We start from the raw sequence: 22202 nt of genomic DNA on the forward strand, positions 1-22202 counted from the left end.
AGATGATTTTTTGCTATTGTCAGAAATATTTTATTATTATTTTATTAATATTTATGCTTTTTGCTGGAGCAGACTTTGTTCTGTTTGAAGAAATTACTGCATAAGTTCAAAGAGGAGCCGTAGTCCTGCTTACAACACAAAAATCCAGTGCTGCCAGTGCTGCTTTGACAGTGGATGTGAGACTGGGAATTACTAGAGCTGAAATGTTCAATGAGGTAAATAGAGCAATGCAAATCTCAAGGGCTTTTGAAATACAGAACATGCAAGGACAATTTTGAGAATGTGTATTACATTCCTGCTTCCTCTCACACCATGTACCAAACATCTCTTCCCTCTCTTCAGCTTCTAAAAATCAATGTGATGTGACTGCTCCAGTTTCAAATTAGCACGATTTAATCTAGTACAGGAAAGATCTTTCTTCATGGAAAAGACCCAAATGGGAAATCTAATGATAGCGTATTCCTCAAGGAGAGCTGCCATCTCAGTGTCCCTGTAGGAGGGAGAGTGAACAGCTGCAATATTTCATATATAAAATGTGTGTGTGCATGTGTATGGTGACATGACACAATGCTTTGTGACAGCTCATTTTATTCTGGGTTCTTCACATGACAGATGAAATGATTTCTGTAATTATTCTTAGGTATAAGACCCAAAGTCAGTTCTGTTAATACTTGGACTGTTTGGCATAAAATACATTTAGGTATCTCATTTAAACATCCCTCTGGAAAAAAAGCTCTGGAAATCCGAAGTGATTGAGTGGATGAGCTCCAACTGTATTACTTCTAGGCCCAGTAAAAAGGCAAGTATAAGGGGCTGATTTTCATTTCAAGTGTTTCATTTGAGGTGAAGTTTCATCCCAAGGCTTACATAACCAGACTAGCTTTTCTTGTAGTTGAATAGGTTTGATAGGTTTATAATTTAATGTGAATGTAGAATATTTTAAAAATACATACTACAGTTAGTAAACTAATTAAGAAAAATGCATGTAATCTCCTAAAGCTTGAAGGGGATTTGTTGCATTTATATTTGCTGTGTAGCAATAATGCAATTCTTATTATTCATTTAGAGAAAATATTGTTGAACTTAGGTGAAAGTTATTTTCTCTTTTTGAACATTCAGTGTGACTTTGTCATACATTTTTAGGTTTCCAGCTGGGTTGGTTTGTTTTCATTCAGGATTGAAGTCAGTTGCTGTATTTCCAGGATTACTGAAAGGTTGAAGCTACTTCAGTGACATATAGGGTCTACAGAATAACAGTTTTGCAACTTATATGCTTAAGAGAGAGGGAATATGTTCAGAAAAATTCACTTAAATCCTCTATCAAAGGTGCCAGTGCACCTAGTGATTTTATTTCTCAGGAAAGCAGAGAGAGGAGCTTTTATTGATTGCTTTTTTGGAAAATTATTCTGTGAGTGACTTTTGCAAAGAATATAATTTGCCTGGGGTGTAGCAGGAATAGTATGAAAAGCTCTGGGAGAAATAGTTCTCTGGTTGATTTTTTATCAATATGAAATGTTGGTGTTCTCTCAGAACCAGAGCTATATCAGCTCCACAAATATCACTAGAGATGGGCATAACTTCATGTGCTTGATAATGCTACAGGTAACTTTTGCTTGATAATGCTACAGGTAACTTTTGAAAGGTCTACTGGAAAAAATAGAAATTGGGAAGAAGAGAGATTTTTAGTTCTCAATGAACTGTTCATGTAATAAAAAAGAAGGCAAATAATTGTGGGATGTAATGGTCTGACTGACTTACAAGGCTATTTTCTTCCCATTTCTGTGATGAAAGCCTTGAAAATATACTAGTTCAGGTTATGATATTTTTAACCTGTACTATTATATTTACTGTTTTAAGATCTGAAGCCAAAAGCATGAAATTGAAACTGGGACAACTCAATCAGTTTTTCCACATCAAATTCTATATATTTAGCTGCCAATCTGTGGTTCAGATATAGATTCATCTCCACAGGTGAAAGCAGCTTAAAAAATTTAAAAAAAACAATCTCAGTTTAGCAATTATATTATTTTATGAATTTGTCAAATATTTATAATTTTGCAGTATTGTAATAATCTGATAACTGAATTGAAGTTGAACTTGAAATTTATATAAATTTTTGTGGAAAACTGGTCTTTCATAATTAGTGAAGAAAAGCAATATTTAAGAAGATAAACACAAAAAGTAAAAAGAACTTGGCGTCCCTGCATGTGACAGGTGGAAGGTCTAAAATTTGAGAAAATTTGTTATCACTCAGTTACTATCAATCCTCATTGCTCACTGTCACACTGGAGAAAAGCTGTTATTTTTTTCTGAGTTACAGTCTTACTGTACAGCCATACATTTCACATAATTTGATTTGAAATTTGATTTGATTCTGACATCATTTCACATTGGCATTAATGTACAATGTTTGTAAAACAATCTCGTTGCTGGAAAACATTGCTTCAGTAGTCAAAGTGATGGAGTCATGTTCTGAATTTAATTTTGATATGCTGTATTATTTCTTAGAGCAATTGCAAGCTGTATACATACTTTTGTGTTCAAAAATCAGGAATATATTTGCAACAAGTGAATTGTTTTGTCTTCCTCCAGCCTAAGAAGAGACTCATGTAATTTGAAGTTCACAAAGCAATCAACAGAACAGCAGAATTATAGATGAAGAACTGTTCTGTGGTGAGTAAACAGAAGCTTTCATACTTTGGGCTTCTTGAGTGAAGATTGTGTGGCACATACTCTCAAATAAGTACAAATGATGAAGTATCAGTAATTGATTGAAACCTCAAGGAATTGCTCTTACAAAAATAGTACTAAAAATGAAATATTTATTACTGTTTTACTACTTTAGCAGAAGTATTCTGTTCTACTGCAGACCTTTATTTTTCTTCTCGTTTAATCAATATTCTCACATTTTACTGTTATTTTTTGACATCTAATACTATATATTGTAGTTTCCTTCAATAATTCCTGTAGCTGATACCATGAAGCACTTATCCTTGCTAAAGTATCTCCTAATCTTTGACAAGCTGGTATCAGAACATCCCATTGGTGCTGTGGTTGCAGTTAAGTACTGTGGAGTGGCACTTTAGGCATTGACTGTGTAGGGACCTCGAGGTTTTCATCTGTTCTGGTCACAGTCAGCTAAAAGATAGAGCCCATTTTTGCCAAATTGGATCAGTTCTCACTGGAGACTGTAATGTTGCTGGCATGAGGATGCTCCTTGGCCAAACAGCTGAGAGAGAATTGCAGCAGGCAGGACAGGATTCTTCCCACAGGGCTGAGCCCTTGATGACAGCTGGTAATGCAAAGCACTTCCTGAGCTGAGTGTTCTAGCACTGCTCCTTTGCTGTCTTGATATGCACAGTAACCACTTTTCTGAAAGCAAAGTCCAAGTATCTGTAAATGATGGTAAAAATACTGAACTTTCTTCCTGTGAATTTACTCTTTTTGGGGGGCTGACTGTTCAGAGGTATAAATAAAGAGGAAACTAAAATTTAAGGACATTTTTTTCAAAATTGTCTCTTAGACTATTTTACTGAGGCCTTAAGGAGTGACACAGTTGAGTTTGTTTAGTGGAATAAATGGAAATAATCTGAAAATTATTTGACATGCAGAGACCACATTTTATAGCTGAGAAGTTATTTTAAGGGTTTCTTGGCATTTGCAGAGAAAAAAACCCCCACAAATTCCAGTGAGATTGCCATGCTTAAATCTTTCTGAACCAATATACTAGTCAGTAGCAAGAAAATGATGGCTGGAAAAACTGTTGCTGAAGTGAAGACATTTTCCTAATTCTCCTTCAGAAGGAACAAGGTTGGAGCTGCAGTGGTTTTCTAGAATATAGAGAACTTGTCTTAATGGATTAGCCACACACTCTTGTGTGGCTTTTCTCCCTTGTAACTGTGTAGGAAAATGTACTTGCTATGTAGAAGCATTGAGTGACTACCTCCTTCCCCAGGGAAAAACAAAATACTTTACAGAAAAGTAGATTTTGCTCCTTAGTAGTTGTAATGAACCACCGAGAGCTTGTCAGTGAAAATTATGTATGTGTATATACATATGTATATATAATAGGCATGTCTTTGGTGTTGTGTGTGTATGATATTTATATTTGCTATATGTATGTATATGTTTAGTAAATGCATGTGTATTTATGTGTATGTATAGCTATATATGCACATATGTGAAAAAGAAGTCAGAAAGTGGTTTTTAAGCTCTGTGGAAGAAATAGAAGATAGTGATAATACTTCAAGATGTTTCTCATGGGAAGTATCACTTGGCATGATAATTGTTGGTTGGTAATGACTCTTTTCAGTGTTTACTCAGTTCTCCAAACAAAGGTAAGACTGCTGTTAGAGCTATTGCATTCTTTAGATCAATTACTTTCCTTCTTTTGTTCTTTATTTTCTGCACAAAGTTTGTTGCCCCATCCAAAAAGCCTTTTGCTGGTATGTTCTGAATGCATTTGCACTCAGTTCAAAGGGTTTTCTATTTCTCTGGCAATGGTGCCTAAAATGAAGAGATTCAACATACCTTGTGATTGAGCACACTGCCAGCATAACAGATGGATGTGATTGCTGCCAGCCAAGAAGCTTTATGAAATATTGGTGTGAAATGGTTAGAGACAGCATTTTTAAATCAAAAATACATGTTAGATGCTCTGGGTTTACGCACATGGTGGAGCATAGTCTAATCGGGTTGACCGGGTTATTTTAAATTTTAAACTAGAATTCTTCAGTGTACACTTTTAGTGTTAGTTGCATAACTTTCAGCCTTATATACCTGTATCTTTAAAAGTTATATTTGTTTTGCCCTAAAAAAAATGTGTTAGGAATAAGTTCAAAGGACTAATACCTGTGCTGGCTTCTTGGACCGCATTTTGTGTGATGTGACATGATTCAGTATCATGTCATATATCCTGATCCTATGCACAAATCTAGATCATGTAGAAGTCATTGCAGGCGTTAATTTACTTTTCTCTTTTAATATCACATATTGCTTTATTTTCATGTTATACTCCTTTATTTTAGCAAGTTTAATTATGCTGAGATAGGGTGACATTTTTGAGATATAACTGACCTACTATTCTTTTCCCTCCTTTTGTATTCTGCATGGAGAGAAGATATTTACAGGTAGAAAACAGGGACAGTTAGGTATTTAGGAGATCCTGCTGGATGCTTGTCTGTATCCCTTAGTTAATGATTACCTTGGAAACGAACCAATTAAATAATGTTAAATCATACTGATTTTTATTAGGGTTTTATGACACAAAATCAAGGAAGTGCTTTAAGATATCTACCCTAAATAATAAAAAGTAGACTTCCTTTTCTGAAAAGTATTTGATTATCTGTTGAGTATGAAATGCATACTCAAAATACTTGGAATCCTCTGATTTGTCATACTGCTCAGCATAATCCCATAATACCAACTTCCTGCCTTATTTGTTAATATGTGTTTCTGTTAATTTAATGTAAGAGAGCTTTCTGTATCAGAAGGTGAGGGGTGCGATGGTGTGTAGGAACTTGTGGTGTGTGATTTATTGTCACACAATGTTCACATCCATATAAATGAAAGGGAATATTTTCATGAAGAAATAGAAACAAGGTGTTCTGAAGATTCACAGCTTATAAAATCACTGTAATGTGATAAATTAGCACATTAAATCCAATCCCATAAATCAATGTTAATCTAATCACAGATAGTTCTACTTCATATTTAAAATTAATGTCTGAGGATATTTTTTTAAATCTGAGATAGTTTCATTTCAGAGACGATCAGTATTATCCTCTGAAATCCAAAACACTATTAAAGAGATAGGCAAGCCAGTAGATAGCAGGTTGAAGAGTCATTGAAAACAGACAGTTCCATATTCTTATCATAAATGTGCTGAAATGACAATAGAGAATGTCATGAGGAATTTAATGGAATTTCCTTCATCTTAAGGTTAAGAAGGCTTCAGAGTTTGCATTTATTCTGCTTCTCAAGTATAGTTGTGATGCCTGGAGATGAGAAATCACAAGTGCTTAAGACTACATGAATATAAAGTACAGAAAGAGATAGAATAATTTATAATGCAGTGTTGATGTTTCTGATTTTAAAACACCATCATATCAACCCCATTTTTTTCTCCATCATATTAAAAAGACATGTATTACTCCACAAGAGAGTTTTACTTTAATTCAGGTTTCATATTATGCTTTGTTTATTCTGCAGCTACCTAGATATTTTCATACGGATATAATAATTAAATTATATACTGAATGAAAGTGTAAAGACATAATTTTAAAAAATAATGAATTTTATAGTCATCCATAGTGGCAGGTGCTAAGATGACATAGTAGGATGGACCAATGTCCATGTAGTCATGGATATTTATAAGATTCTTGCCTATTCTGTAAAGTAAGTCCAAATCTAGCATGTTTTTATATTAGACTTGAACCATAAAACCTCCACATAATTTTTAGTCATGTGTTTGTTACTAGAGGCTCAGCCTGTCCCTCTTCTTCAGATGTGTAGAGAATTAGAGTTTGGTTTGGGAACAGGAGAGATCACCCTCAAACTGAGAAAGTGGTGACAGTACATACCAGAGTACTCATCTGTACCCTAAGGCTACTGGGGAGGGCCGTTATGAGGAAGAAAATTCATCCTTTGTGTTTCCAGGGCTGACTCCCACTAAGAATAGGCACTTGCACTGAGAACTGTGATAAGGTATTGAATAGTTCCAAAAGCAAGGCCAGCCTGTGCCTGCAAACTTCAGGAGCAGTATGCCTGCTTGATGCCATTGTAAGAATCTTCCAGGAAATCAAGGAAAGGCTTTCATAATTTACCCTTGGGAAATGCCTTCAAAGGAGTTTTGCAGTGAAAACACCTTTACTGCATTTCAACTCTCTTTTCAGTGCTGGCCAATGTACACACTGTTTTCAGATGTACTGTGACAGCATATGCTCCCTCTCTTAGTGAAATAATTTTATTTGATGCCTAGAAAAGCAGCAGAACAGAGCAGGTTGAAATGGTGTTCTTTTTGGAAGTGGCAAAGCAGTATGTCAGTGTTCTGTAGGATGCTGTCTCTAAAATGAAAGTAAAAGAGAGTTTAATTTTCCCCATCTTCCATAATAAAACACAGTTTGCTTAAGTTAGAAAATAATTTAGATTAGTTTTTGAATTTTCTACACTGCTTTTAGGGGGTGGGTCAAAATGTTCTAACTCTAGTTGAAAGGTTGAAACTGCATCAGCAGAGATTAAAATGCTGAGATGCATCTTTTAATTCATGGTACTGACAGATGAAGTAAGGAAATTCTGATGCAAAGCAGTTCAGGGCAGTGCATGGGATATGGATGTAATTCAGAGTGAGCCATAGATTCCAAAGGTGCTGCCAGGCTCAGCAAAGGACTGATGCTGTCAGAAAGCCCCAGTACTTAGGGCAGTAGCTGAGGGAGACACAGTAAAGGGAAAGGGAGATGCAGGCTATTTCTGCAGTTCCAAAAGTGCTGGTAAAGGCTAATTTTTATTACTAGAAATAGTGTCTGGAGTAGATTTAATGTATAAACATTACATATATATATATATAAATCATAACACATGAACTACAAATACAAATGAGGTAGAATAAGGTGTGAATTCAGAAAGAGGCTGTTAACACTCAGACCTGAAGTTTGACATGTGCAAACAGCCTTTTAGGTTGAGATGGGGAAGTATTACTGGACTGTGGATAATTGATTAGAGCTGGGTTTTTGTTAAGATTCAGGTAGCAGAGTCATTGAGTTGGAGAAAAGTTTACCTGAAAATGACTTGATATTGCTGGTGAGGGGTCACTTGGGGACTGGAGACTTGTACAGGGGAAGGATGACATGTCCAGCTTGCCCAGCTTGATTGCTGGTATAGCACTGACTACAGACTGCTGATGAGGCAGGTTACGGGTGCTGGGCACTGAGAGGCCACAAGGTGCTTCACTTCAAGGTGGTGAATAGCTGTCTTATTCTTTGTCAAGTGTATAGCTGTGTATTCTTTGTCAAGTGAAGATATGACTGCTCAGACATACGCACCATACATAGCAGCTGTTTTGGCAGGTATAGAAATTAAACACATTCAACTGTGATTCCCTACATGTAATATTAAGTTAACCCCTTTTAAAATCAATATATTTGTAAAAAGAAAATAAGGCAAAAGGCTGTAGAGCTGGGTGCTGCCACAAAAAGGAGATGGTGAAAATAAAGAAAATTTAAAGAAACCAGAGGAGATAGAAATCAGAGATGACTGGGTTTACTCCTTCCTATTTGAAACCATTTGTGTTTTAGGGCTCAAATTTTGTAAATCATCTGTTTAACCTTTACCACCTGAATAGTCCATTTGATTTAAGTGTATTCACCTGTGTAAAGTTAGAGACGTGCATGAATCTGCAAAAAGTAAAATAAAGGTAGGCAGGTGGTAACATATTTATGCGTTTTCACCCAGTTATACTCTAATGCTGTGTGTCGAAATCCAAATGAAATAACACACAGAACACCATGGTGGTGATAAGCATTCTAATTCTTAAGTTTCCCACTGAGATTTAAATTAGAATCTGATTTGCAGACATCAAGGCTACATTCTGAAGGCAAGTCAAGTCTTGCTGTAATTGCATTGTCTCTGATTTGTTTCCTAAACCACCTGTTCTCTGGTTATGCTTATTTTAGGAAATAAAGCTTGTGTTGGATGGGAAATTATCTGAAATCTTACAAAATATCCTCTGTATCTGTAAGCATTTAGGACAAAGAAAAACTAACTGTTTTGAAAAAATGAGTACAGCAGGACTAGAAATGTAATGTATAGATTGGACAGGGATTTTTCACTGGAAAACCTATCACATATTTAGATGAATTTTTCTGTAATTTACCGACTAATTTCTGACACCGCTATTTCAATTATTACAATATTCTTTTTTTTTTTTTTTCAGCAAAGGCTGTGTCTTCCTTCTCTTCTGGCCATTGCTGCACTTTCAGCTTCCATCAGTGGAAGCTCTGCCCAAATCAACTCTGCTTTAGCATTTACCAAAGGCTTGGCAGTGGGGGATGGTTCAGTAGGAGAGATCACTGCTTGGCTCTCTAGTATAATCACATCCCTTTTGTATCATTCTGTGGTCCCTTTCTCTCAGCCTTTCTAATTTCCATTGAGACTTATTCCAAAAATAGACAGTCCCTGAGGTGTGGGGTGTTGTAATTAGATGTAGTGAGAGGCACATCAGCTCCTTGAGCAGACAAAGGTGAGCTCATGCTGTGCAGGGAGGTACCAGATCACCAGTAGCCTTCTGTCTGAGAGCTGGTTGGAGACACTGCTCAGACTGGGAAACTTCACAGTGCTTCATGGCTTCTGAGGCCCTGAACTCTCTGTGGCACTCCAAGAGCTAGTGCAATCCAGAACACTCAATCCCTGCCTGTTCATGGTCTCCATCTCCTCTCCTCTTAAACCTGCATTCTGATTTCCAGAGAAGATAAGTCTGTACATCAAGGTCAGACTGAAGTCATGTCCTTCACACTGACCCTGCATCTGCAGGTCACTTTCTAAATATTCCTGTATTTGTTAGTAAGGGTTAAATATCACTTTTCACCATCTTGGGATTGATAGAAAACCTGAACTTTGTCCCAAGGAACCCAAATTTTCCTGTCTTGATGTGGTAACTGTGATAATTTAGTAATTAACTGTGATATGAGAAGACCACAACAATTTTTCAGTTTTGACCAAAGATGTTCATCTTCCTGGCACATGGTTCTTGAGGCTGCCTTAACCGTAATGATGGGATAGAGAAAAAGGAGCAAGAGAGAGGGTGAGGAATTGTTGAAATATGTTGAAATTTTCCCCCAGATAATGGTACAGTGAAAAATTAGAGAAACTGAACCCTGGAAATTAGCATTTTAGAAATGTTTTTAAGCATGTCTAATCCTTCCACATCCCTTGGAACAGTATTATGAAAATGAATTCAAACTAGGAACAGCTTATGAAAATTAATTCAAGCTAGGCATATACGTAAAAAGCTGCTGAGCAATGCTACTGAAACTGAGTTACATTCAGGTCTTTGGAGACCTGTACAGTGAGCAGCTGATGTTTCTTTCTGGTATGAGTAACTTCAGTGTTAAATGAAACTCCAGTGGAGGTTTGAGGCTAATTTTGGAATTGGGCTCCAAGTTTTCATACAAGTATTTCTGTGATTGTTTTTCTTGAACCTTGCCCTGGTTTATTCATGTATCTTCTTCTAATGCAGTGTGTCCTGTGACTCAAATTTGGAAGACTACTCCAAATGAAATAATAATTAAAGAAAATATAGCAATATCAGTAAGGTCAGTGGGATCCACACTATTCTGGGTGGTATTGTAGAGTAATTTTCACTATAGTATTATTCATAATACTGTGAAATCTATGACAGTTCTGTTTTTAGCTTCAGCTAAAAGGGTGACCCTCTACCTCAGCTATGGCAAAGATATCTGAATCCAAATAATTCTTGCAGCTGCAGTTATGTATTGAGCATTTTTGTGTTGTTACTTCTGACTTACTGCATCTTTATTTGAAAGAGAAATAGAGACTTAAAGTCATACTGTTAAGCTAATTAAAAACAATGCAGAGTTGTCCTACCACATTGAATCTGAACACTAAAACAAAGTGTGCTGATTAGTACTGAATAACTGGTAAGAGTCAATAACACACATCTCCCCACTCATTTTTAATGCTTGATACTAAGCCTTAAATTGTAACTTTTCTCTTGAAGATCTCCTGGAGAATATTTGCTGAAGAAATTAAATTCTCGCCTTCTTCTACAGGGCTCCCTCTTTTATCAGTATGGGGAAGAGTTTGGGGACTAACTTACGCCTACATCCTTCACTTGTGAAATATTATATCACAACTGGACTGGTCAGAACTGATGCCCAGGTTAAGTTAGACCAATTAAACAGCAAAATGAATCTGTCAGGTTATACTTTCCTTTAATTTGTGTCATTTCATTGTGTGGTAATCGATTAGCACTGATGATTCTCTTTTATAGAGTTTCTTTATGGTAAAATGAGATCTTCTTCATTTTGAAAAGAGATGCCTGTACGTTCCAGTCTAATTAAAAACAAGAGTTGTCCAAGGCAGGAAATATTCATATTGAAGACCAAACTATTTTACTACTTTTTAAGAGTGCTTCTCTGAAACATTGAGTGCAGCAGGGTGTATATACTGGAAACCTTTGAATTTTCAATGTGGTTCATGATATATTGTATATGTCATAGGTTGGTAATATGGCAGTATTTCTCAGCCTGCTGTTTAGATGCTTCCATTGAGTGATGTGAATTGATATCTAATTCCAGCTCTTGATAACATTGTTCAGTCATTATTTAGTGCTGTGAGATGAGGAGAACAAGTTGATTTATGTGAAGGAGAGGCCTGTGGGATTAAGTATGTTTTAAGCAGAGCTTAAGTTTTATGCTGGACTGCGGCATATGAGTGGATGTCATATTGAATGAATGTAATAATTACAAAAAAAGAAACCTTTTTCATGCTAGAAAGTCTTTAATCAAATCTCAATAGCTTGGAATTTATTAAGACTCTGGAGGCTAGGGAGCTCTTCCACAAGATTAAGAGCTGGTGTGTGGACAAATATTTTATAACATATATATTGAAAGAAACTCTTAGTTTGGAGAGCTGCAATAATTACAGCAGGCATTTGGTTTTTTACACTTCAGGAAAGTTGGTCTTTGGAATTGTGTTGCTATATTCCAATTTTTTTGACAATTCCATCTTTAGTTTTTAAGTTTAATGCTGTTATTAGAAAATAAATCCTGTTATTCCTATTGGAAGTGTGACACTTTCAAGTGAAGTCATATCCATGGAATCAGGTGGGGCAGAAGCTCTGAGAGAGGGAGAAGGAGTAGCAAGCTTTCTATGAGCCTGCTTGCAGCAGCCAGGTGAACAGAACACAGCTGCAGTGTGCTGCATGCATCACCTTCCTTCTTATCACTTCCTTTGGGCTTTCTTATCTTCCAGAGCACCTGTGCTTTAAACACAGACTCCTGCCAGTCTGTTTGCCTCTTGGTGTACTGATTCAGGGCACTTCCCAGCAGTTGTTTGCTAGTCATTAGGATGAATCCCCATGGCAGTGACTGGGAGCCTGGAAGGTGAAGCTGACATTAGCTTAAGCTCCCTCCATTTTTACATAGCAAACTACAGCAAATAAGGGAAGTCTTTAAAACACCCCTACAGCCATTTTCACCTGTGTGACCGTATGAGATGCACAGTATCTGTACCCTGAGCCAGTGACCAGACTGCACATCTGGGGATGCACTCAGTGCTCCTCACTGAGAGACTTCAGTGTGGCCTCGAGGGAATGAATTGAGAAAGTCACAGCTTCAGTTCTCACTAGTTTAATGAGGTTAGTGATAGACTTTGAAAGAGATCACTTGACTGATTTCTTGGCAAGCAGCCATTGCAGAATTCCTCATTAGGATGTCTCTTTCAGTCTCTCCTAAATTATGGTGATCAAACAGTCCAAACCTGACCAGCACTGAGAAAAGTGAGCAATTTAGGATATACACTTCATTTTTATCTAGGTAAAACTAGTTCTTGTTCCTACATTGTTTAGGTCTGTGATTTTTGTTGCTGGATGTCCAGAACAGCAAATGTAAAGATTTTTAAAATTAATTTTTTTTTTCTTTTAGAAATGTGATGAGGGATGAAATTTGGTAAAGTTACTAAATATGGGATAAAGTATGACCCAAAGAAAGACCTTAAATTTGGTCTTTCTCTCTTTCTCTCCATTCTACATTAAAATAAATATATATTAGAAGAAATAATTTACACCTGGGTAATTTTAGTTATTTGACTTCCCCTGAATACTTCATAATCCACCATAGCACTGCAGCCTAAGAGTTGAAAATACTGTCCATGGTGCAGGAAGTCATCCACTAGCCTATTAAAAACATAAACTGTGAAAAACTTGTTCCTGTAAAAATTGGAACATCTCAGCTATTTGGAAGTTTGCAACATGTGCAGATATTCCTCTAGGTCTCTCTGCTTGCCTGTGGGCAATCTGTTGAAGTTGATTGCCTAGTTTGTTCAAGTGGGTTGTCTCTCATCTATTGATGATGCAAAACTGCTAGCACCAGATTTATAATATAAATGTTCACAAAAATATTGTAAACACATATTTTCCCCTGCATTTACCTACCGCTTAGGGGGAAGAAATGAATCCTGAGGTAAAGTAAGTCTAAAACCTTAGGCAAATAATTTCTAATGTTAACTTAAACTTTATTGGACTGCTGTTCCTGTCCACAGGCTGAATGGCTACCAAAGTGTATAAAGGTCATGCAAGCAGAATTCAATCATCAGTGCATCTCTGTCTTATACTCTTACCTAAGGATACATTCCTTCCTCATTTACCCATTCATTGTTAAAAACAAAATGCCAGGCTGAATGCGTCTGTGGTTTTCACTAGTGCTGCCTTCTAACAGTGAATGGCAAGCACCTGTTGGCTACATTATAACTACAGTCCCACACACCTCATGAATATTCATTAAAAGAGCATGATTATTCATGATAAATAAACAGAAAATAGGTAAACTTAATATAAAAATCAAAACATACAGGTGAATTTTTAGTGCTGTTGCCAACACAACTACCATGGAAACTTTGTTACTGTTTTATAAAAATATTCATCACTGTTTCCTTTTCAGTTAAAATAATCTTGTTTTCCAAAGGCACAATTTTTAGGAGATACAAAGCATTTGGCTGGGAGAACGTTTGGGGCTGAGGGAGAAGAGTTGATGGTTATGTATAGTGAACTTTTAGAATACTTTTCCACTAGAAACAATTCCCAGTGTAATAAAGACATTTAAATGGAGTATGGGTTTTTCATTTTTTTTGTTTTGTTTTGTTTTTTGTTTTTTTTTTTTTTTAATTCTCCTGGTGGTTCTCTTGTAGAAGGTACCATTTAACTGATCTGTTTGATTTCATACAAAGAGTAGCAAAAATATCAGAACAAGAATGTCACCACATGTATTTCCAGAAAAGACAGAGTAGAAAAATGAAGAGGTATTGTGTATTTAAAGAATTAGATTGCATGCTGGTTTTCTGGTGTATCTTTCTAAACTGGTTGCATTTCTAGCTTTGAATTCCCCCAAAGGACAAACTCCTGTGGGATTTCTCTTTTGCTCTGTAACCCCTCACAAGACAGTAGATGTGTGGGTCAGAGATAAATGTTTTCCAGTTTACAATTTATGGCTTACATTAACTGGCTCTTCAAATGCCCCTGTTTAAATACTCAGTAGAACAAGAGTCCTTATTAGGTAAACATCATTTACAAAAAGGTGCAATGATTTTGTTGTATTTTTGAGCTTTTTGTTATTCTCTTCGTGTCCCCTGCTGTTCTTTTATGCCTGCCTTATAAAATATGGCAGTTACTATTAGTATTTCAGCAGGGACTGTGGCTGCTACCTCAACAGCTAAAAATGTACCAATCTCTGAAGAGTTTAAAAACTGTGCTGAAATGCAGTTAATGCTGCAGAACTCTGTTGTATTTTTATCATCACAGATTAAAGTCAAGGGGAAAAAGAACTATTAGGAAAAAGAACTTCAGATATTTCAGAAGAGGAGGGCCCAGCTCTCCTGTGGCATTGACCCCATTTTGATTACAGCTGGTCAGCAGACACCAGGAAAGCTGAGACAGTCCATCTGATCTATTCTGTAGAATTGAGGTTGACTGTACTTTATAGCATTTCATTTCCCTCACTGCTAAAAAGGAGAAAATTCTCTGAATTGAAGTTATGGTTTTAGCCTTAGCTGTTTGTTAAATTTGTTAGGGGCTAGAAAATTGGTTGAATGGGACTCTATATTAATTGTTTAGGTTTTGGGAATTTCAGTAACTCAGTTTAGTGGAAACCCAGCTCATTCTTTCTTCCCACTTGTAAGCTTTGAGAATATAAGCCAGGCTTTTATTCTGATTTATGATCAAAAAGGGTGTTGATCTTATGCCGCTCATCTCTACCCTAGTACACCTCAGCAGAGAAGTGGTAAGTGGTTGCTTGAGAATAAACAGATTATTGGACAAGGTTTGGGGTAGGGAGGGGGGGTGGATGCAGTGGGGTGTTGGTGTTTGTTGTTTTTTTTCCCCTTAATCAACTTTTAAGAAACATACAGGATCAAAGGCCAGCTTTTTCTAACTAATCCTTCCCATGATCCGTTTGAAATTGAACTGTTTGAAGTGCTCCTGTTTTATAAAAAATCAGTGTGGGCATATTTTGAAGCCTACTCTTTTTTTTTTTCTTATCTGTATTAATCTTTGTACATTCACCAACTCCTAATATGTGATATGCTAATATGTAGTTAATTCTAAATGGATCTTCATATCTCTTCCTAGTAGTATAAACAAGACAATTCAATTTTGGTATTGTCAGTCTCTTACATAACCTCAACCATTTGTTCTACTATTCTGAAGTACTTATTTTTCTCTGTGACATTCAAGAAGAAAAGATAGGTCTTTCCATGCTTCACTGCACAGCTCTTAGGTTTATCTTCATATTTTTGATGGACAGTTACTATATTTTATTGATCCATACTTCACAGTTGCCATTAAGCATATCTGGACCCAGAATTCTTTGTCCTCTAAAATAGAAAGGTTAGTTTTAAAAGTTATTTTTCCAGTCCATTTACAGAAGTGGAGTTTCTTAAATTGTAAATATGTTCTTATTTTATTTTTAGTGCAAATTATACCAGTGGATGCTACGCTATTGTTTTTCTTCAGTAGAGAAACATAGTGTGACAAGAGAGTAGTTAAATAGTATTTTTCTAGCTGGCTATGATTGCAAGAAAAACTGAGATATTCAGCAAATCTTGCAGTGGTGTTAAATTTTGGTTCTGATCGAAACATCTAAATACTGGCATTATTGCAAATTTTCACACTCAGAAGAGCTAATCATGCTACCCTCTGTAACTGAGCACATACTGGGCACTGACTGTGAATGACTGTGCCAAAGTGTAATTAGAAAACCAATTGAGCTGCAGAACTGCAGGAATTTCTCTTTCAAGTGGGAAAGGGATTCCATTTCTTCAGTAATTTTCCTGCAAGCCACAGCACTTAAAGGGTTTTCTTAATTTTCTACTACATCACAATTGCTTTGTTTTAGAAGAGCTTAGGAACAATCTTTTAAACAACTTGAGTGCAAAATCCATCTCTTTTACTTTTCTGTATATTCACCTTTGCAGATTGCTGGGTTTTTTTGTTTGTTCAGAGTATTTTCAAAATATCATATAAGCATTTCTTGCTTCCTTTTCAAAGTCTGAGCCTTAATGACTAATTTATTTGTAGTTACAATCCTATGGCATTGCCGTGGTTTAAGCTGAAGGCTGTGACAATGTAGGTTGTTCCCTCTTCAGAAATCTCTTTCCTTTGCACTGATCTTCTGGAACGAGATAAAGTAAAGCAATATATCTTATTTCATGTCAATCAACACCACTCCATTCTTGAAATAAATTGCTCTTGTTAACCTTAGGTTCATTTCTTTCTCTTCCTGGCTTGTCTTAATGTTCATTCTCAAGTGTAGATAAAAAAATAAATTAAACAAATGGAAATGAAGATGGAAATCGTTTAACTGTGTGATGAATCCTGATGCAGTTTTCATTATATTAATAGTAATTATTCATATCAAATCATGTGATGCATACTTAGCTTCATCCTCACTATTAATAAAGGGCTCTGTTTTCAGGTCATTCTGAACAATTAACAATAATTATTTTTTGAAATTGAAATCAAGAAAAATCAATATTCTAATGTTCTCTGCAGATAATTAATTTATGGGAAACAAAGTCAGTAGGTACATATTTTATAGTTTTTTTGTAAGTGGAGTTAAAGGCAAAATTAATATTCATCTCTATTAAGCTCTCAAATGAACAAATTGCTACAGAACTACTATTCCACTAAAATGGAAATAAGTATGTATCTATTTTTTGTAAGTAGTTATAGTTAGTAGTAATTTTAAGAAAGGTACTGAAATTTAATAGGGAAATTCACTCTAACATTATTAAAACAGCACTGTTAGCTCATCATGTGTAATAAACATTCCCTCACACAGTTTGCAATAGCATGGGTATTTCTGTTCTGTATCATGACAATGGTTTAAAGGAGCACATCAGAATTGATGGTTCACCTCCTTCTGAAATGACAAAGCCAAACAATTAATACAAACAATTAGCCAAAAGTCTAACAAGCTGTCTCTGTGGCTGGTACAGATGCTAAAGAGAATCCCACCAACAATTTTGTTTATAGATGCATAGAAATGGTGACAAGGTTTTTGTCTGAGATTTATCTGGATGCCTTTACTATCAATTATAGAAATAAATACACGATAAAAATCTTCTAATTATGAAATAATTGTCCCTATATATGTGCTTTTTACAAAACATATCTGCCCTGACAAGTGGTGTAAACACATGTGCTTTGGTGAATGCTGTGGAAGAGTACAGACTATTGTTTTAGTTATGGGAAGGTCTGTAAAGAGTTGTGTCATCACCCTTAAATGTCCAAGAGTATTCCAAGAGGAGAGAAGAGTTTATTCCTCACCACTAGTGTTTAGGAGTTATTGATATGTCTTGAGGAATGGCAGCTACAAGTAGAAACATCAGGGGACAGTAATAGAAGGGTCTGCCTTTCTAAGCTGCTGGATACTGATGGCACTGAAGTTACTGGGGAAATAGTCTGCAATTTTCTTTGGGAGTAGAACTTATCTGGTTTGAAAAGTTTGGACTAAAGTATCAAATAGTGGGTGTTTTTGAGGGCAATGCCTGTTAGAGCAGTTAAGAGAGCTCCACCTCCTGTGCACTCTGTTTGATGGGAAGCACCCAGCATGGGAGATGCTGGGGGGGTCACAGAGGCTGCAGCTGCATGGACACTAAAAGGTTACTTCATTCCAGATAGGTCTGGTCTAAAGCCTCAGACTATGCCTAGCCCTGTATGTGTGCAATATAAAAAACCAAATTGTAAGTGCCCTTCATCAGAGCCTTTTGATTTGTCTGCCTGTCTTTTAATTTTCTCTATGTCTCCTGTATTTCCCCTGCCTCTGCCAAGCTTTATTGCTTACATTGTTCAATCAGTACATCAAATATTAAAGGTACAGCCTGAGATAAATAAAGTCATCCATGCTGTTTGTGTTAACTTGGCATCAATAGCCAGCTAAAGAATACTATTCTGAGAATTTTGTTGCCATCAGTTGATGTTAGAGTGAATTTCCCTACTAAATTTCAGTACCATTCAGTATTAAAATTACTACTAACTATAACTACTTACAAAAAATAGATACATACTTATTTCCATTTTAGTGGAATAGTAGTTCTGTAGCAATTTGTTCATTTGAGAGCTTAATAGAGATGACTTGTGAGGTGGAGGCTTTTGGATTTAGGAGCCAGAAAAAATCACCCCAATTTCAACTCCAGCTAAAACAAGAAAAAGCTCTGTTTTGGAGAAATAGAAGGACAAGAACAGAAAGAAATGAGCAGAAAGGAAAACTGAATAGTTGGTGCCTGTATATTGCAAGTATTTTAAACAGAAAGTGAATATTATGGAAATTGTGTTAACTGTCACATCGTCTGGTGAGATGATATAGGTTTATTCAGACCACAGTGAAGAAATTGAAAAATTAAGATGACAAATTAAAGTGGGTTGGTTGTTCTTTAATGAAAGAAGTATGCTTAGATCAAAGTGAAAACTGAAAAGGGGAGCTAAAAGGTTAGCCATACATTAATAATTCAACATTCCTTGAGATTACTTTCATCATAGTAATTTTAAAAAGTGCTTTAGTTTGTGTCTTCACATTCATCACTGAATCTGTGTGGAGTCTTTAAGTTGTGATACAGGTTGGCAAATAGGCAAAATATGCATTTTGGTCAGTTTAGCCCTTCTACTGCCTGCAGGAGGCAATTTATGAAAAATTCCAGGGCTTCAGAAAGGGCTCCAGGACTTCAAGGGGACTCTGCTAGTCAGAGAAGATGAAGCTGAGCTAAGTAGCTCAAAGATGCTGGTATTCTGCCTAGCAGTGATCCCTGGAGAGGAGAATGAGGTGAAGGGGGCAGCAGAAAAACTTAAGAAACAGAGACCAGCCTCAAGACTAACTAGAATGAATCTTTTTTCTCATTTATTTGTGATATCATACTGGTGGTATGATGCATACAACAAAATAAATTAACAGTGTTTGTATGATAACAAAGGTTTGGCCAACTGAAAAAGAATATTCAGAAGAAATATGAAAATAATCAGAATATGTATCTGTTGTTGCATTCCCAAATGTCAATTTCGGTTTAATAAACAGTTGTCCATATGTTAGACAGCTGGCAATAGCAGTCCATGCAGTTTAAAAATTTAGTGAATCTGTTTTCACTTATTAAACTTACTGTGAACACATAGGTAAGACTGAAGTGGGGGTTTTTGTGAATTTGTTGTTTTCATTTGGTTTGGTGTGTTTGTTGTTTTTTTTTTGCCGAAGTTAGTAAGGGTTTTTTGACAGTTACATTGGAAATCACACAACCATTTCCACTCCAAAACTGAAATGGGAATAGCAATATCCAGGGAGACAAGATATACAAATATCTAGCTAGGGGAAAAATTTTCACATCCAGCTCTGGGAGAATTCAACACAAATCTTTGGTTTTTTACAAACATTGTTTTAATTTTGGCCAGGGTTATTTGTGTACTTGCAATTTATGTTCCAGTAAGAATGGTTTTCATCAGTTTAGGATGTTGTTAAGTGTTTCCTTGGGGTGTGTTTGAATGATCATGTTTTAAGACTTTTTTTTTTTAGGCAAGGTAATTGTAATTGATTAGACTGCTGTGTTTTCAGCAGATATCTTGTACTTCAACAAATACACTCACTGCAAACATGGAATGCTGCAAGCGTGGATGTAAAATTTTGAGAGAGAATAAAAATGCAAAAGGCAGAAATACTTAAACTTTATTAAAGGAGATGGCAGTCATATTTGTGGAGTGCTAGAAGAGATATTGACAATGATTTATGAACTTTCACATAATTATCATTGCTGTGGATTCCTTTTTCCCTCTATTCAATGCAGGTCTTTTATTTATTTTACCCTACCTAGGATTCCTCCTCTGAACATGGTTTAGTGAGTCATTGTATACTGTGTTTCAATAAGAAAAATGGCATGCTAAAGAAAGAAAAATAATTCAAAGACATCCAAAGGATTTGAAAACCAAATTATTTTAATCAAAATTGTTTCCACTTTTGCAGTAAGAAGGAGCAAGAGTAACTTGGAAAGAAGTGCTCTGCTTATATTTGTGTTTGAAAACCATAATAATAAATATTTATTTTGGACCATATAGTTGATGATCAACAAGATGACTGACTTCTTAATTGTCTGGCTTTAGAATAAGGTATTGCAGATCCCAAGACTTGTATTAGTTTCTTTTCTCCCTTTTCACTAGGTTAGATATTTTTGTAGGTTTTATGTAGATATTTTGCTTTGAATTATAAGATAATTTAATGTTAAGAGAAGGTCAAAGTCCATAAGATGCTCTGTTTGCCATTAGAAGTATAGCCTTCATGTTTTCCCCTTCGTATTAGCTGGCACAACACAAGGTGTCAATTGCCCTTCCTGGTTATTTAACATTCTTTTATAGCACTATCCCAGCCCTCCCAACAGGGATAACTTACATGGAACCACTTCATTCTTATCATCTCGGCAGTGTACAGCATTTCAATGTGCAGGCTCCTCCTCAGCACCTCTGCCTTTGAAACAGCAGGAATGCAGCACATGCACTTCCTGCAGCTGCAGAGAGCTCCTGCTGCGCAGTGATCTGGGCTGGCATCCACGGCTCTGCCTCACCCACCACGGCTGTGACACAGCACTGAGACAGGCAGGTTTTCTTAGCTCTCCCTCGCTTTTATGCTATGATCAATTTCTAGTGGCTTTTAACCTTTTTCTTAGCTCCTGTAAATTTATTTTGTCCTAAATATACTACAGTAGGTAATACATAATCTATTTGTGTCAATGTACTAAATCCTAGTAAGAAATCTTTCAAGGGCTCTATAAACAATTCTGAAGATTTTTAAAAAATGTATAATTTCCCTTTCCATTTAATACCAAGCCCATTTCAAATAGTTAATACTTTCCAGTGACTCTGTGTTTGAGAGCTCTAACACTGTAGAGCTCCGTATTTTTTTTTCAGCTTTGGCTGAAATTTTGCCAAAGGGTTGCAATCTTTTGCAGTGAATACTGTGCAAAGTCATTACAGAAATGTTCCAATGTGCTTGAATATGCAACATATGCAAAGTCCTGGTGGGATTTGTAAATTATTGCCATAGAACAACTGTGAGATGTGGGACAAATGGTAGAAAAGAAAGGCTATGATCAGGATAATTGAAAGAAATGGGTGCTGTGGATATCTTAATACTATTTTCTGCCACACCCCCTCTGTTTATAGTCTCCAAATGCCTTGCAGATCCCATGATAGAGTGTGTGTTCAGTGTGTGTGCAAGTATCTACCTTGCTACTACTGTCCATTGCTGTTGGCATCCCTGTGAGGCAGATAAAATGTGTTTAATTAAGGCAGTGATCCTCAGCCGTTGCAGCCCAGGTATGCCAGGTGGTATGTGCCAGATGGCATAGCCCTGATGAGGAGAGTCTTCCAAATCCCCAGCTCTGAAAGATGAGGGAAACATAGCCCTGATGAGGAGAGTCTTCCAAATCCCCAGCTCTGAAAGATGAGGGAAACATCAGTGACAGTGTTAGAATGATACAGGGCCCCTGAGCACATACCCCCAGTACTGTTTGTTTAAGTATACCTTTGAATCTTATTAGAGGATTTGTAAAAGCCAATTTGTTTTCCTCACATTTCTTACAGAAGTTTTAAATAAGAAGCCATACAGCTTCAAGCATACTACTAGCCTTACTGCCTTCATAACATGAAAATTACAGAGGTTCAATTACCTCAATCATTTACGACTTTTGATTGTTTAACCACCAATGAAACATTTCCAACACTTATGTAGCTTTGCTAGGCTATGTGGAGTGTTAGCACAGTTGAAGACAAGATAGCAAGGTTCACAAAGAGGACTAATAGATCATTAGACTCTTTACAAAGTAATGATTGTTTTAAGTGGTAAGCCTTAAAGCTTAATTGTCCTTGGATGTTCTGATCAATGTTGACAAAACCAGCTGTTTCTTCAGGCTGATTAATGCCACAGCCGAGATTGTTAGTGCAA

General features: G+C 36.2%; 1 long non-coding RNA gene across 1 annotated transcript in view; it reads left to right on the plus strand.

Moving 5' to 3' along the window:
- LOC116183898 (uncharacterized) overlaps window positions 1–22202 on the plus strand; it is a 300100-nt gene that overhangs the window by 199126 nt on the left and 78772 nt on the right. Inside the window, exon 3 of the long non-coding RNA XR_014956902.1 lies at window positions 2593–2673. This is a non-coding gene — a long non-coding RNA (uncharacterized LOC116183898). The remainder of the gene's footprint in view (window positions 1–2592; window positions 2674–22202) is intronic.

The sequence above is a fragment of the Lonchura striata genome, chromosome 8, assembly GCF_050655825.1.
Source record: "Lonchura striata isolate lonStrDom1 chromosome 8, ASM5065582v1, whole genome shotgun sequence".
In the NCBI taxonomy this organism is placed as follows: Eukaryota; Metazoa; Chordata; class Aves; order Passeriformes; family Estrildidae; genus Lonchura; species Lonchura striata.